This window comes from Enhydra lutris, unplaced genomic scaffold (assembly GCF_002288905.1).
Source record: "Enhydra lutris kenyoni isolate GAN:26980312 unplaced genomic scaffold, ASM228890v2 scaffoldscaffold1, whole genome shotgun sequence".
Taxonomy (NCBI): domain Eukaryota; kingdom Metazoa; phylum Chordata; class Mammalia; order Carnivora; family Mustelidae; genus Enhydra; species Enhydra lutris.
Window position 1 is genome coordinate 105,787,637 of NW_019154085.1, and position 17,289 is coordinate 105,804,925.

General features: G+C 40.7%; 1 protein-coding gene across 3 annotated transcripts in view; it reads right to left on the reverse strand.

Annotated features, from left to right (window-relative positions):
- LOC111146794 (CLIP-associating protein 1) overlaps window positions 1–16,285 on the reverse strand; it is a 264,703-nt gene extending 248,418 nt beyond the window's left edge. For all 3 annotated transcript variants that reach the window (XM_022502657.1, XM_022502594.1, XM_022502516.1), the window contains exon 1: window positions 16,207–16,285. The gene's annotated coding sequence lies outside the window, so the exon portion shown is untranslated. The remainder of the gene's footprint in view (window positions 1–16,206) is intronic.
- Between the last annotated feature and the right edge of the window lie 1,004 nt (window positions 16,286–17,289).

Below are 17,289 nucleotides of genomic sequence, written 5' to 3' on the forward strand. Positions count from 1 at the left end.
ACATGCTTATATTCATATTTTATGGATTCAGGAAAAAAATTCCACAAGAAAAACACAAAAAGAGATCTGTGCCTTAACTACGTTAATATATACTGAATTGTACCCACACTTGCTCAGTTTCCAAACGGAGTTGTTACTGTCTCTATATTTTTCCAACATGACTATTCCTACCCATCACTAACACAAACTTCTTTAAAATATCAAGACGTAACCCTCACTCTACTCCTCCATTTAAACATAAAGATCAGTTAAGAATCTAACTGGATATAATCAAACATGTTTTAATATGCAGATAAGAATAAAATTCGTAACTACCTAGGGCAATTTGGAAACATCTATCAGTAATCTTTAAACATATATTTTGATCCCACAAGTACAAATCTAAGAATTCATGTAAGGAAATAATTTGTCAAACACGCTGAACTGTATACATAAAGTTGTCTATTGTGGCTGTTCATTAAAAAAAAATTTATTCTTTTTTTAAGATTTTATCTTTAAGTAATCTCTACACCCAATGTGGGACCGAACTCACAACACCAAGATCAAGATTGCATGCTCCACCAACTGAGCCAGCCAGGTGCCCCAAGGAAAACTTCTTAAATGAAAATAGCCCTAAACGTACAAGAACAAAGAAATGGGAAAGAAATTACCGTACATTCAAACAACAACATACCATGCAGTCACTCTACAGTAAAAATACGTTCTTGACGGCCTGGAAAAATATTTATGGTCAACTTAGTGAAAAAAAAAGCAACTTAATGAAAGAGGGGCGCCTGGTTGGCTTGGTCAGTAGAGCATGCAACTCTTGATCTCAGGGTCATAACTTCAAGTCCCATGTTGGGTAGAGTTTACTTTAAGAAAGAAAAAAAATTTAAAGCAAGCTAGAAAATAGCATGCTTATGACATCCTATTCATTTATAAAATACAAAATAGTCACTTATACCTGCATGCACAGAAAAAGTATGGATGGAAACAGCATACCAAGACATTAACACTGTATTCTCTAAAATAAAAATGCACTACTTACATACTTTTAAAAATACTGTTAAAATAACAGTGTACTTAAAAAAAAACCTGATACTAACAAAACAATGCTGCAAACTATACATACATATAAAGGCTCATATTTGTATAGACTATCTACAAAACCACCTAAGAAATCAGAAACAGTAGCTGCCTCTGGGAACAGATGTGGAAGAATACAAAGAAAAATTGGAGGCAGACTGACTTTTCACTCTCTAGCCTTGTGTACCTTTTAAGTTTTTTGACCATATACATCTTATCTGGTCAAAGGAAATATAAATTTCAAAACATTAGAAAGTATAATATTCTTTCTAGTTAAACCATATTATATGCAATAAATACCAGAAAGTTGTTTGTAAAGTCAAATTTAATTGTAATCATGAAACCATAGGCATCATCAGTTACTACAAGAATTAAAAACTACAGGGTGGCCTGGCTGACTCAGTGGGTAGAACATGTGACTCCTGATCTCGGGGTCATGAGTTCAGCCCTGCACAGAGCTTTAAAAAAATTGAAAACTATAAAAAGAGCCAGTTATTCAGCAAATTGTCCATCTCTGGTACTCCTCTCTAGAAGGCAGCCTTGGTGACACATAAGGAAGCAAAGCTTATTTCCGAAGCTCATAACCAGCCATGAAATCTTTGCAAAGTCAAAGTAATGAGAAAGAAAAACAAACAAGTAATGAGAAGGCAAGTGCTTGATTGTTTTATCACTGAAGCATAGCTACATTTTAACTGAAAAATGACATATAACAGTGTTCATACACTTTTACAAAATTATATTTTTATAGTTTTTTTTTTTCAAAAATTTTATTTATTTGACAGAGAGAGCGATCACAAGTAGGCAGAGAGGCAGGCAGAGATGGGGGGAAGCAGGCTCCCCGCCGAGCAGAGAGCCCAGTGCAGGGCTTGATTCCAGGACCCTGAGATCATGACCTGGGCTGAAGGTAGCGACCCAACCCACTGACCCACCCAGGCACCCCATATAGTTTTTGTTTTCTTTTTAAGATTTTATTTATTTATCTGACAGAGAGTGATCACAAGTAGGCAGAGAGGCAGGTGGGGGGCAGGGGGGAAAAGGATCACTGCTGAGCAGAGAGCCTGATGTGGGGCTCGATCCCAGAACCCTGAAATCGTGACCTGAGCCGAAGTCAAAGGCTTAATCCACTGAGCCATCCAGGTGTCCCCAAAATTATATTTTTTAATGTATTAACTACAGGATTCTCATTTTACAGGCTGGGTTTTGTTAAAACCTCTAAGATGGGGGTGCCAGAGTGGCCCAGTTAAGCCTCTGACTCTTGATTTTAGCTCAGGTCATGATCTTAGTGTCCTGGGATCAAGCCTCACACTGGGTCCCACACTTAGCATAGTCTGCTTATCCCTCTCCCTCTGCTCCTCCCCCTGCTCACTCTCTCTCAAATAAATAAAATCATTTTTAAAAAAGAAAAAAACAACCTCTAAGATGGATGATTTGGCAGTATCCCTCAAAATTTTAAAGCTACATAACTTTCTACCCAAAATGTCAACTTATAGGACTTTATTCATATATGTGCAAAATAAATTATTATAGGATTATTCTTTCTAGCATTATTTATAAAAGCAAAAGACTAGAAAAAACTAAATGCTCCTCAGTAAAGGGCTAGGTAAATTATGATATGCCCAGCTATACCCTTCATTTAAAAAAAAAAAAAACCAGTAAGGAGGGGTGCCTGTGTGGCTTAGTCACTTGAGCATCTGACTCCTGATCTCAGCGTCGTGAGTTTGAGCCCCACATTGGGTTCCACACTGGGCATGGAGCCTACACACAAAAAAAGAAGAAAACCCACAACAATGAGACAGTCTATTTTTTTTTAAAGATTTTTTTTTTTATGGGGTAGCTAGGTGGCTCAGTTGGTTGAGGTCATGATCCCAGGGTCCTGGGATCAAACCCCACATCATCGGGCTCTCTGCCCAGCGGGAACCTGCTTCTCCCTTTCCCCACCACACCCCCTCCTTGTACACTCTCTCTGTGTCAAATAAACAAATAAAATCTTAAAAAAAAAAAAAGATTTTATTTATTTGAGAGAGTGAGTGAGTGAGAGAGAAAGAGCATGGGGGCGGCAGGGCAGAGGGAAAGGAAGAAGCAGACTCCCCACTGAGCGCGAAGACTGATGCAGGACTCAATCACATGACACTGGGATCAAGACCTTGGCCGGAAGGAGATGCTTACCCAGTAGAGCTACCCAGGTGCCCCATAAGTAAGTCTTTAACATATTCACATAGAATGATTTGCAAGAGAAAGAAAGAAAGGAGGGAGGAAGGAAAATACAGGGTAGTCTGCAGTAGTCTGTACAAAAAAGGAAGAAAGGGAGGGAGACAGGGAGATAGATAGATAGATAGATATACATACATATATGCCTTTTTTTCACATATATAATTAATAACACTGATGTTTCCAGGAAAGGGAACTGGGTGGATGGCAGACAGGAGAGGAGGAAAACTTAAATTTCAAATCATGTATATGTAATGCCTGTTCAAAAGATAAATATTTTATTTAAAAAATTAATGCATTTAACTAGCAGTTCTATTTCTCCTTTCTAGGTAATTTAAACAAAATGAAAAGAATCTTCATACTCAGCTATAACAGATTTACACTCACTCATAATTAAAAGGGATACTGGAGCAATTGGCTGGCTCAGTTGCTAAGAGTGTGATCCTTGATCTCAGGGTTGTGAGCTCAAGTCCCATACTGAGTATAGAGATTACTTAAAAATAAAATCGTTAAAAAAGAAAAAAAGGGACACAGACTATCCCCTAGACATTAAAAAAAAAAAGAAGTTTTACAACCAATAATGAATGCAAAAAGCTTATAATTACAATAAAAACATATTTTTAATAATGCCATCACTCTCCAGAAGCAATATCAATAGCAGTTTCCCAAAAGCACAATGTCTAATCCCTACCCCAAAATTCCAAAATTGAATCACTGACCAGCTGGTGATTCAAGTAAAGATTTGAAAATAGTCCTGGTTCTATCAAGACCTAGGGTTCTCTGAAAGATGCTAGTTTCAGACAGCCGTCTCTCAGCAAGGGGGCTTTCTGGGCCCTTGTCTGTGGACACTTCACAACATTAGACCATGGTATTAATATGGCCAAGAGGCAGGCTCTTCGCCCCACGGTCACAACCTAGGTCCCCAGCAACCACAGCTCTCCCATAAATGGAAAACAACAAACAGACCGCAGAGTACCCAACCAGGCATGCATACCTGGTTCAGGGCCTTACACACTTCAGGTCAAAACAGGGTTAAGACCTCTCTCTTTTCCTATCCCCAGAATAGGGGCCCTTCCCTCTCCAGTCTTCCCACAGGAGCACACTTAACTCAGGAATCATAACTGTCTCCTTGCTTGTCTGACTTCCCTCGTAAGTGGTAGAGCTCTTTGGAACAGGGCTGAGAGCCTCTCTCTCTGTCCTGTGGCAGAACAGTTAAATGTGTTTGAGTGAAGATTCTGATCGAGGCATACAGATTCTGCATTCTTTACTAATCACCCAGGATTTACCCTAGAACAGTCTCTTAATTAAATGGCAGCAGTTTTCACGAAGGCTCTGGTTTTCAGGTCCATCTCTCATGAACACCTACCTATATTGTCCCCGCATCCCCTCCATTCACCCTACCCCACCCCAAAGGAGGTCTAAAAATCACGTAATTATAAGATGTTCTTTATCTTCCCCAGCTGTCATCCTTTCAGGATTCTGTAAAATCATTACTATACAATTAGGCTAAATATTATTATTTTGTTCAAACAAATGTTCTTTGGCAATTTCAGAAACCTCCTCCAAATTCTAAAAGGCATGAGAGAATGGAAAGCTTTTCCCATCATGTTCACTTCAAAAATGCAGTCACAGGCCATAGGAAATCTCCTTGGCATGCCGTTCTCTACCAATAGGCAAACACAATCAGAATCAGGCTGAAATCCATACCCATGAGCCCAAATCAGCTTGCACAGAGGGCAACAAGACACTTAGAGTCTTTTTTTTTTTTTTAAGATTTTATTTTATTTATTTGACAGAGAGAGAGAGAGACAGTGACAGAGAGAACACAAGCAGCAGGAGAGGGAGAGGGAGAAGCAGACTCCCCGTGGAGCAGGACTCTGGGATCTTGACCTGAGCCAAAGGCAGCCGCTTAACGACTAAGCCACCCAGGCGCCCAGGGTATTTCTTTTTAAAGAACCACCTTCCCGCCCCCCAGCATGGGATCCCATGTCTGAACGGTGGTATATTAAATGACAAAAACACTTCCTGAATCAAATTTTGTGTGTACAGATACAGCTATATACTACCTCTGGTCTTATTTACAGAGAAGTTGGGTCCATCTTTGTGTACACAGATATATGGCTACAGATTCACATTCAAACCAGGCCAACTTCTCCAGAGGTAGTGAAAGAAAACAGGCTGCATCGTTTCTTCCTTCTCTCCCTGGAATAAACCATTATTCTGACTAAGGGAATTCAAGCTGTTGAATCTCTTCATTGGCTGACAATTTTCCTAAAAGCATGTCGATTACTGGATTTGCTCTGACCTCTCTGATGTTATGTTGCCTGTAACTAGAAAATAAAAGAATAAAATAATTCCTTTTTTTGTTTTCACTATTAATAACAAGGAACTGCTAAAATAAACAGTGGAAGAATAACCAGCATCTTATATGATGAAAGTGTTTATATAACAACACACTAAGAAATGCCTATTTCAGAGTCAAAACCCAGTGGAAAACAAAACATCAGAGGCCAATCTTCAAACCGGGTCTCCCCTTCAATGACATCTGGATGATACATGACAAAATGGACTCCTGAGGGAGGTCTGAGCACTCAGGACAAATAATAGCAGACCCCACTGAACACTAAAGAATGTGTTGGGAGGGAATCTAATAATACAGAGCCAAAGAGAAAGTTCAGATACCTCTTCACTAGTTAACTTTTGGAATTTTTAGGCAAAAGTAATTTTAAATGATAGTTAGTATTTTTGTTAGAAAAGTAATATACACTATTCCACAAACTTCAAATAACTTTTTAAACTAACAACATTTGTCAAAAATGCAAATCAAAATGGATCAACAATCTAAATATAAAAGCTAAATCTATAAAACTAAATATATAAAAATTACCCCTAAAATGAGTATAATACCCAATATAAAGCTTACTGTAATCTTAAATTTAACAAGCTAAAAATTTTCCATTTATCCATGAAACAAACCTTGCCTACCCTCCTTCATCCTTACCACCTGCCCTCCCTGTTTTCTTCCCTTGAAACAGGATACGTGGATATTTTAAATGCACGTCCTTTTAAGTTATTTTCCCAAATGTGAGGATTGATATAGCATCTGTCTTTCAAATGCCTTTGGAATTTTGTGTGTGTGACATAAGATATTTGGGTAAACTTCAGTTACGTTGCATTTAAAACCTTGAACTTTACAATATACTGATTATTGATCTTTTAAGAATCTTCTGCAATTATCCAAACACAACCACAAACATCTATACTCAGCTTTATAATTCAATCAATAAAAGGTAAGGCCATCACTTGCATGGTACTACACTGGGGACTAGAGTGATGGGGATGCAGGGAGACAAGAGAGGGTTGGAAATGGGGAAACAAAGAAATATAATATATATCTGACCCTGAAGGTCATCAAAATCTATTTTGAAAACAGGTACCACTTGGGCTGAGTGGGTTAAGCCTCTGCCTTCGGCTCAGGTCATGACCTCAGGGTCCTGGGATCCAGTCCCACATCGGGCTTTCTGCTCAGCAGGGAGCCTGCTTCCTCCTCTCTCTCTGCCTGCCTCTCTGCCTACTTGTAATCTCTCTTTCCCTCTGTCAAAGAAAGAAAGAAAGAAAACAGATACTACTTGAAAGTAATTATACAAAATTAAAAGGAAGAAAGGGAACTCACATTTATTAAGTGTCTCTCATATGTCAAGCAGCAAAACTGTAACACAATACAAAATATCCATATATCCTGTTTCAAAGAAAGAAAACTGGGCAGGGGGATGGGGGGTTGGAGGGTTAAGGATGAGGAGGGTAAGGCAGTGAAAAATACCTAAACCAAAATATAAATGTAATTAAAATGTTTATATCAGTCTTCAACAAATGGTCTCCAAACAAATGGAACAACTGGATATCTACATGCAAACAATGAAGTTGGATTCCCTACCTCACACCATGTAAAAAAATTTAATTCAAATGAATCAACAACCTAAATGTAAGAGCTAAAACCATAAAACGTAAGAATAAAACATAGGAGTAAATCTTCATGACCTTGGATTGGTAATAGATTCTTAGCTATAACACCAAAAGCATAAGCAGCAAAAGAAACAAACAGATTACTGGACTTCATCAAAATTAAAAACTAAATCAAAGAACATGGTCAAGAAAATGTGAAGACAATCCACAGAATGAATGGGAGAAAATACCTACACATCACATATCTGTTAAGAGTTTAATATCCAGAATATATAAGAACCCCTAAAACTAACTCAACAACAAAAAGATAAGCAATGCAATCTAATAATAAGCAAAGGACTTGAACAGATATTTACCCAAAAAAAGTAACACCTTAGTCATCACAGAAGAACAAATCAAAACCACAGTGAGATACTGTTTCACAACTATTAGAATGGTTATAGCTTTAAAAATAAAATAACCGGGGACACCTGGGTGGCTTAGTGGGTTAAGCCTCTGCCTTCGACTCAGGTCATAATCCCAGGATCCTAGGATCAAGCCCCGCATCTGGCTCTCTGCTCAGCAGGGAGCCTGCTCCCCCTCCCCCCCGCCTCTCTGCCTACTTGTGATCTCTGCCTATCAAATAATAAATAAAATCTTTAAAAATAAAATAAAATAATGGAAAACAGCAAGTGTTTGCAAAGATATGGAGAAACTGAAACCGTTGTACACTGTCACTGGGAGTGCAAATGGTACAGCCACCCTGGGAAAATTCAATGAGTCCTCAAAAAGCTAAACAATTACCACACGACCCAGTAATTCCAGTCCTAGGTATACACCCCAAAGAATTGAGAACAGAGACTCAAACAGAAATTTGTAAACCAATATATACTGCAGCATTATTCACGACAGTCAAAAAGTGGAAACCACCCAAGTTCTACCAAGAGATGAGAGGATAAACAAAATGTAGTATATACATACAATGAATATTATTCACCAATTAAAAAAGAGTAACATTCTGATACATCCTACAATATGAATGAATCTTGAACACATTATGCTAAGTGAATAAATCATAGAAGGACAGATATATAATTCCACTTAGTGAAATATCTAGAATAGGCAAATTTGTAGCAACTGAAAGTAGATTATAAATTACCAGGGACTGAGGGAGAGGGAGGAAGGGGATTTATGGCTTAATGGTTACAGGGCTTCTGTTTGGAAAAGATTTGGAAGCTGACTCTGATGATGGTTGTACAACAGTGTGAATTTAAGTAATGCCCTGACTGATACTCTTAAAAAACGGTTAAAATAGCCTATTTTATGTTATATGTTATATTATATTATGTTATGTTATATTTATGTTATATATATATATTATATATATATATATATAATATATATATATCTCACAATAAAAAATTGAAAAAAAAGATTTATATCATGTCTTCAGTAACCTGGACTGTCCAAGGGTAGATTTTAAATCAGGGATAATCTAACCTTCATTGAAACCCTAGTGGGAAGCTTGCTGCCCTACATCCCTCCTGACCTGTAAGGAGGTATTTCTAGATGCCACCAGAAGCTGGGAACAGACTTTCTCCCAAGACAGCCCACTGACCTTTCATGAACAAGGAATAACCTGTGCTGGAAAAACTGAAACAAATGGAAAGGAAGCTGAAGATTCTGAAAGCCAAACTCTGCAAGCTGTATGACTGTGGACAAATTATTCAACTTTTCAAAACCTCAGCTTCCTCTCATTCTAAAATGAAAATCGCATCTGCCTCTTGCTCTAAGAGTTGGCAAGAGCATACCTATAAAAAGTTGGGTGTTCAATCCATGGTGACCGTTGCCATTGTGACATTGGGTCTACCTACCACCTTGGGCCAACCAAAGGCTGAGCAGGACACGGTTTGTGTCTGGAGAGCTCTATGACTTCTCAGAACTGAAATAAAACACAGGCACCAGCACGAGAAGACTTCAGAGAAGGAGCTGTTTTTATGCAGTTCAACTACTCTTAGAAAGACTGGCTTATTGTTCCTAGAATGAACCAGGCTACTCTGTATCAGGAAGGGCACCGCTACACAATTCATTCCCTCTATACAAGAGGCCTCTGTTAGCATGTCTGAGCAACCCTTCCTAACTGAGTCGGCCTCTACCCACAGAAAAGACACACTCTGGGAAGAAACTGAGCAGAAAATGATAGGTAGTCCCGAGGCAGCTCTCAAACTCTGTGGCTTCAGAATCATTTGGGAAACCTGTTTAAAAAGCAGATCCCTCACCCCCACCACCAGACATTCTGATTACTGAATTATTTCAAGCAGGGCCCTTGAGCACAAAAAAACTCTTGGAATGTAGGAGATGCAAATGTAGTAAGATTACATTCTGATGCTGACAAATAGACTGTTCTGTCCCACAAAGCAAAGGCTGCATTTTCCTCCACATCTACCTGGAAATACAACAGCTTTACCAATGCAGAGCAAGAGTGAAAACCAAGGAGGTAAGATCACCTGTGTGTAATGCCCAATACAAACTGCACACAGCCAGGTCCTACAGAAGTTCATCATTACTGCTTATCTTTCTTTTCTTTTCTTTTTTTTTTTTTTTTTTTTTTTTTGACAGAGAGAGACACAGTGAGAGAGGGAACACAAGCAGGGGGAGTGGGAGAGAGAGAAGCAGGCCTCCCGCTGAGCAGGGAGCTCAATGTGGGGCTCGATCCCAGGACCCTGGGTTCATGACCCCAGCCGAGGGCAGATGCTTAACGACTGAGCCACCCAGGTGCACCGCTTATTCTTTTTTAAAATAAATGAAAAATAAAAATAATGTGCCATTCCACATCTCTCACAGTAACAAAAAATACACTTAAAATATATTATCAGAAGTTGGTAAAATTTTTGTGGAATTGATACATTCTTAGGGGGCTGGGAAAATTATTAACTGATACAACTTTTTGGTCAGCAATCAGGCAATGTGTATCAAAGGTCACCCAATACTCACTTCTTTGAATGTACCCTAAAGAAACAACACAAAAGAAGCCAACTCTACGCAAAAAGATAGTCACTGTTGTAGTCTATGTAATTAAAAAAAAAAAAAAGTGGCATCTGGTGGCTGTTGGAAGAGCATGAGACTTAATCTTGTGGTCATGAGTTCGAGCCCCCATCAGGTGTAGAGATTACTTAAATAAGTAAGTAAACTTTAAAAAAAAAAAGATACTTATGTCAAGGACCCCAGTTTCCCAAAATCTGTCATATCATCTCAAATATGACAAAGCTATTAAAAAACTTAAATGATGAGTGATATGTCATTACACGGAAAGCAGTCACAAAACATGCAAGACCTAATATTACGGGCGCCTGGGTGGCTCAGTGGGTTGAGCCTCTCTGCCTTTGGCTCAGGTCTCAGATCTCAGGGTCCTGGGATCGAGCCCCTCTGCAGGCTCTCTGCCCAGTAAGGAACCTGCTTCCCCTCCCCCCCTGCCTGCCTACTTGTGATCTCTGTCAAATAAATAAATAATATCTTTTTTAAAAAAGACCTAATATGAATTACTACGAAGTACAAATATATGGATAGCTTCAAAGGTGATACATTAAGAAATAATAGCTTGTGTTAGGAGAATCTGATGTGACTTTTCCCCCTCTGGTCTCTCAAGTTTCTATTATGTTATTACAATAAGACTATAAATAAATTTAACTGATTCTGCTTGGAAAGGTAACTGGAAAACACTTATAGAGACAGGTGGAAAGTGGATTCAGCTATCCTGAACAAACATAAACTCACCAAAATGTGCCATGGTAACAGACAGTCCCACGGACATTTTTTTATTTTTTTCAATCTTCTAAGATACATGTAATATTATATTTGAATTTTAAAAGCAAGTAGAAACACACTAAAAGACAGGAGGCAGCTATTCACATGGCAAAAAGATCAGAAGATTTCATGAACCATAACTTCAATAATCCAACAAAATTATGTAACTAAGAGCCAGTTGACAGGAAAAGAACATTTAAGTTGAGAAATTGAAGGCCTGGCTCTCTTGGCGCTATCTCAGACTGAGCGTCAACCTGCAGATCTTAGTTTCTCATTTGTAAATTGGTAGGATCATGATGTTATCTTCCCCATCTACCTCAAAGAACTTTTAGGAGAGGAGCAAAGATGATTATGAACGTAAAAGTGCTTTGAAAATTGGGTGTTTTTTCCCTTAAATCTGGCTATTATTTATTATTAAGAAGATACTCACATATGTGTAGCTACCAAAAAGAGGAACAGTTGTTTAGAAGGGTACATTTCAAACTGATAAGTGGATATGCCTCCCAGGGGGCCTGAGATCTGGGGCCAAACCCTTACCTTTATCTGCATTGTTTCCATATTTTTTTTCTTTTAAGATTTAATTTATTTATTTGATCGAGAGACAGAGAGAGCCAGAGAGCACAAGCCGGGGAGAATAGCAGAGGGAGAGGGAGAAGCAGGCTCCCCGCTGAGCAGGGAGCCTGATGTGGGGCTCCAGCCCAGGCCTCTAGGATCATGACCTAAGCTGAAGGCAGATGCTTAATCTTCTGAGCCACCCAGGCTCCCCTGCATTGTTTCAGTCTTTCAGGAGAATCTATTCATATGTTACTTGGTAAATTTTTAATTTGTAAAAGCAAATGCAATCACTAACAAAATTAACACAGAGTGTTAATTTTGGGTTTTGAGGTTTTTTTTAAGAACCACCTGGGGGTTGTTCAACTGTGGCTGTCCAGGTCTCACAGACTTAATTGACCAAAATCTCTGAGTGGACAGGAATAAATAAGTTCAGACCATTTGTATTTTAACAAATTCAAGTGATTCTATGACTTGATTATTGCTTCTTATGCTATGTTATCATTAATTCTCTAATACAATAATATTCTTATACTCTAATTTTCTAATACTAACTCCTACACAAAGACATAGAGGAATACCATGTATATCCACTTACTATATACCAGTCACTACTCTGAGCACTTGACATATATTATCTCACTTAATCCTTACAACCCTATAAGTACTGTTAATACTGCCCTCCCTTCGCCCTTGTTTTACAGATGAAATTATTAAAATACAAAGAGATTATTTAATAGGCCCATGGTCCAAAGTCACAGGGCTAGTAAATGGCAGAGCCAGAATGTACAACAAAGTTTGAAAACCATTGATACAGTTTCTTAACTTAAGACAACAGCTGTATACTCTGGTCAGGTCACCTCAAATTCTGTTTCTTTTCAGACACTGCATTTGCCTAAAGAAAACAGGGCGGTAAAATCTGATTTCCCCATGAGGGGAGGGGACACCTGGCTGGCTTAGTCTGAAGAGCATGGGACTCTTCACCTAGGGGTTGTAAATTTGAGCCCCATGTTGGGTATAGGGATTACTTTAAAAAATTAAAATCTAGGTGGCGCAGTCAGTTAAGCATCTGACTCTTGGTTTCAGCTTAGGTCTTGATCTCAGCGCTGTGAGATCGAGCCCCACAGACTTTGCACTCAGCACCGAACTGGCTTGAGAGTCTCTCTCCCTCTCCCTCTGCCCCTCTCCCCTGCAAATCTGAGCTTAGGAGCCGCTCACTCTCTAAAAAAATAAAATAAAATCTTTAAAAAAAATTTTATAAAAACCACGAGGGGACAAAGGATCTAGGGCTGTTTACATACTTCCAGCGTAACTGGCATCACTTTGTAATATTCTGTTCCTCTATCAGACTGTGAGCCCTGGACCATGTAGTCTTTTCAGCTGTACCCTCATAATACCTGATAGCTAACTAAGAAAGAGTTTAATAAATTAATTCATCAATAAATCTACAGACAGCTTGATGACTGTCCTAGGAAATGCAAGGCTATTATGTGGAGAAGAAACAGACTTCATGTTGCTTCAGGGGGTACAACCAAGAACACCCAACAGGGGAGTGGCAGATTTTGGTACACTCTAAATTAGCTTTCTAGCAACCAAGACCTGTCCAGTAACAGAGAAGCACATCTGCAATGTAAGGTTGATGATAAGAACAGAGTAGACAAAAGGTAGGACAGTGTTTGGTCTACAGAGCCTCTAAGAGTTCTTCCAAAGCTCAAAGTATTCTAAGTTACCATACATTTATTCATTCTTTCACATTTCATACATTTAAAGTGACTAGTTACACAAGTCCCTAGTTACACAAGTCCTGGTAGTAAGTACAGAGGATATCACAGTGTCGTACAAACTCCCAGTGCCCTCGAGGATGTAAAGAATACAAGCACAGGCATCAGTCTCCCAAGGAGGAAGGTAATGGATACAAAAGGAATCAGCAAGGAATGAGATTTCCAGGCAGGAAACAAGAGGGAAGTCAACACAGGCATTCTGAAAGAAAGTCCGTGTCTGAGCACATGTGAACCACATCTTTAGGGATGCATGGGGGGAGATGGACTGGCGCTGCCATAACGATCTGGAGAAGAAAAGCCTGCAGTATAGCAGTACGGTCTGAGCATAAAGGAAGCAGGCAAGCCCTGGAGCGCTGAAGACCCAGCAGAAATAACCACTAAACTCCAGGGCTTTTAAAAAAAGAAGGCCTTTGGAGGTCATTCAGGCAAACACACTCACACATTATGGACACTGTCCTGCTTGCACTGGGAAGAAAGGTTTGGTTTACCTTCTCAAATTACATTTTACACACCAAAAACTCTATCATCAATGAGTTTTCCCTTGCTTAGTTCTTTTTCTTTTTTTTTTATAAGACTAATAAATCCTTCTCTTATTTTCAAAGAAACCTTTTCGATGATTCTGTTTTGCTTGCAGTTTTCAAAACTGGCAGTTTTAATAACTCAGCTCTTAGCCTAACATTATAATCCCTTAAGTGCTTATACCACTTATCAATAGTACTAAATTAAAAATAGTATAATCTACGAACGATTTTATAAATAGAAGATTGTTAAGAAATGGACTCTCAGAAACAAATTTAAGTCTCAGATCCAAGAAACTATCTCTCACTCAACTTATAAACTGTGAGACTAAGCCACCCAAGAAAATAGAATTAACTACTGAAGAAAAAAAAAAAATCTAAACCCAAAACCAATGAACAAAACGTAATACATATGAACAATAAACTTAATGTTCTTTGGCCGATCATTTCTCAGTGTCCCTGTCAAACTATTTTAAGGATCTGAAATCTTGCTCTATAAAAAGTAAGTTCCCATCATCCAAACTACACTTAAGAGATTCTATCGCAGTGGTTACTGAAGCATAAACACCAACCTTCAGTTTTTTCCTTTAGTACAAAAAAAATGCTTACCTCTTTTAGATAGAAGTTGAGTCTGTGGCCCAAATCCTGAGATATGGGTTTTCAGTTCCAACACTAATTTAAGGTGTAAGGTTAGCGAAGGCCTTTCCTGTATTTACCACTCAGCTTAGACTGTAACATGGAGATACAATATTTGACACCCCCACCACCAACGGTCACTTCAAAGGATTTCTAACTTTGGTTAACTTTAGCTGGGAGAATAAAAAGCTAGGGCTGAAAACTCAGTTTAAAAAAAAAAAAAAAAACTTTAAAAATCAGAAATAGTGCTGCTCCATGTTAGCTTACAAACTATGAATTACAGAAACAGATCTGAGTAACAATGGGTAAGAATGGTGCAGTTACACGATTTTACCAAAATGAATAAGCAAACAGCTCACAAAAATTTAAATCTTTCTTAGCAAATGGAGAAGATAAATAATATTCACTAATTCTGGGACATTGTGGTTTTGTTTTTATCTATAAGGTCTCTGCATCAATGTTACTATTCTCCCACTCCCTTTATGAGCAAAAGGAGCCCACTGTCCAGGATCCCTCATACCCAGAGCTCAGTAAATGTCACAAATAATAATAGTAATAAAAGCAACAATCTTTAAAGCTAGAATTTATACTGTGGCACCAGAATAGGGTGCAAGGCACATGGCAGCATGAAACTATTTCTCCCTTCTGACTCTTCTGCATCACTGCCTCCCAAAGGACTACAGAATCCAAAGCTCTCACTGCCACATCTACAAATTAAAGAACTCACAGGTTCTACAAACGGTCAGTATTGAGTGAACGAACACTAAAACAAAAAAATTCACCCGTATGCAACAAAACATGCTTCAAAGGACTTCACCTAGTTTTTTTTTTAATCTGAGAAATAAACACAACTATTTTATATATAACATTATGTAATAAGTTAGACTCTGGAAAGCCCCATACTCATCCGAGCGGCTCGGAAAATGGAAAGCAAAATTCGATTAGCTCCATTGTACCCAACCAGGCTAACGTGCAAGATCACACACTCATCTTCGTCAGAGCGGCTCTGCCAATACCAAAGAACAACAAAGGCAAGTTGAGGAGGTTGCACAAGGCGTAACTCAGCACTTGTCCGCTTTCCCGGCTTCGGAAATCAGCTCTCTGCGGGCCTCAGGGACCAAGGGACCCTCTGCAACCCGCCCGGCCCCCAGCTCGGCTAGGCGCCGCTCGCTCAGCTTTTGTCTGGCCCGGCTGGGAGCCCCGGCAGCCCGCCTCCCCGGCACCCCTTCCCTCTGGATCTTTCTCCACACCCATCACTCGCGGATGACTAGTTGTTGTGGGTTTCTCTCCCTCGCCCCCTCCCCTCGCAATCCCCGGCTCTTTTCAAACGCGACTGGGCTGTTCACTGGCTTCTCCCACCCGGCCGGGAAGACTCGGGTCAGGAAGGGGGCCTGGGGTGGGGTCTGGGAGAGGAAAAGAGAGAGGGGCACACAAAGCCGAGCTGACCCCACAGCCGCCCCCTCCTCCCTCTGCAAAGCAGCCTGGGATTAGGGACCTACGGGTAGGATAAACAACCATCCCATCCCGCTCCCCGCCCCGCTCCCACCTAAGGGCCGCCCCCTCCCCCCAAAGTGCACCCAAGAGCCGATGACAGCGCTGGACATCGCCCCCACCCAGACTCAGCGTCCGCCCCGGCAGGCGAGGGGGCAAAGGCCTCGGAGGGCTGGGTCTGAATCTCCTCGCCCTAATCGGGTACTTACAGTCGTATTATTCGCTACTGTTGCCGCTGCGGACCGGAGAGCCGCCGCCTTCTCCTCCACCCCAATGAGGTTAAGCTCTCGGTGCGGGGATTAAAAAAAAAAAAAAAAAAAATAGAAGCCGAGGGCGCCTGCGCAGTGCGGACTCCCTTTTACCGCCACGGACCAGGCTCGACCATAGAGAGTGCAAACAGAGACCAGAGAGGCGGCTGCTTTCTATGGTAACGCCCCGCGCAGGCGCCGGCCTGGCTGTGCTAGGTTTCGGGAGCTGCAAATCCCAGGGGCTTTTCCCCCTTCCAAGAACGTCAATTGACCCCGATGGGGACCCGTAGGGTAAAAGTTCTTTAAGGGAAGGGTGGCCCAGGTGCTGTCGGGGGTCCCTGGGAAGTTGCGGCAAAACTCAGGCCAGGTCACGAGGGTCGGATGTAAGGGGCCGCGGCGACAGAACACCACGATGCAGGGAGTGAGATGAATAGAGCTGAGGGGGAGTCAGGAAAGCCTGGATAAAAGTCGTCCGGCCGGGACTTCCTGTGGTCGAGGTCTAATATCTGAGGGAAACGGACTTTTACTTCTGGGTTACGCACATCCCGCCCCCACCATCGGGCAACTAGGATGAAGGAAATTGTACCCTGCGACTTTCCGTACCGGGGCTTGCATCCGTTCTCTCTTCCCTTCTCAATTAGGCGCCGACACTTGAGCCGGAAGCACAACGTTTTTAACGGTTTTTGGCTCTTCTTGGAGGGCGGTCGGCCCGTGGTGGCTTCGGAGACTCTTGAGACGGCCAGCCACAACCCCTTTCTTACTTGAGCGCCTCCACAAATAACGCTGCTTTGGTCTTCCCTCTCGCATTACTTTCGGATGCGTGAGAACGTGTTTCGGAGGGTAGAAAGCTGTGCAAATTATCGGGCTGCTTCTAAGGATCCCCAAGGACCCGCAGTTTTGCCGCGTCAAACCCCTATGTTCGCAGGTAATTTGACACCGAGAGCTTTTGTGTGAAATTACACACTGCGTCGACGAAATCACTCCTTGGGAGTGTGAGTTGCCTTCCCTCCATCTCGATGCCCAACGCGTTGAGTTTTCACTGGG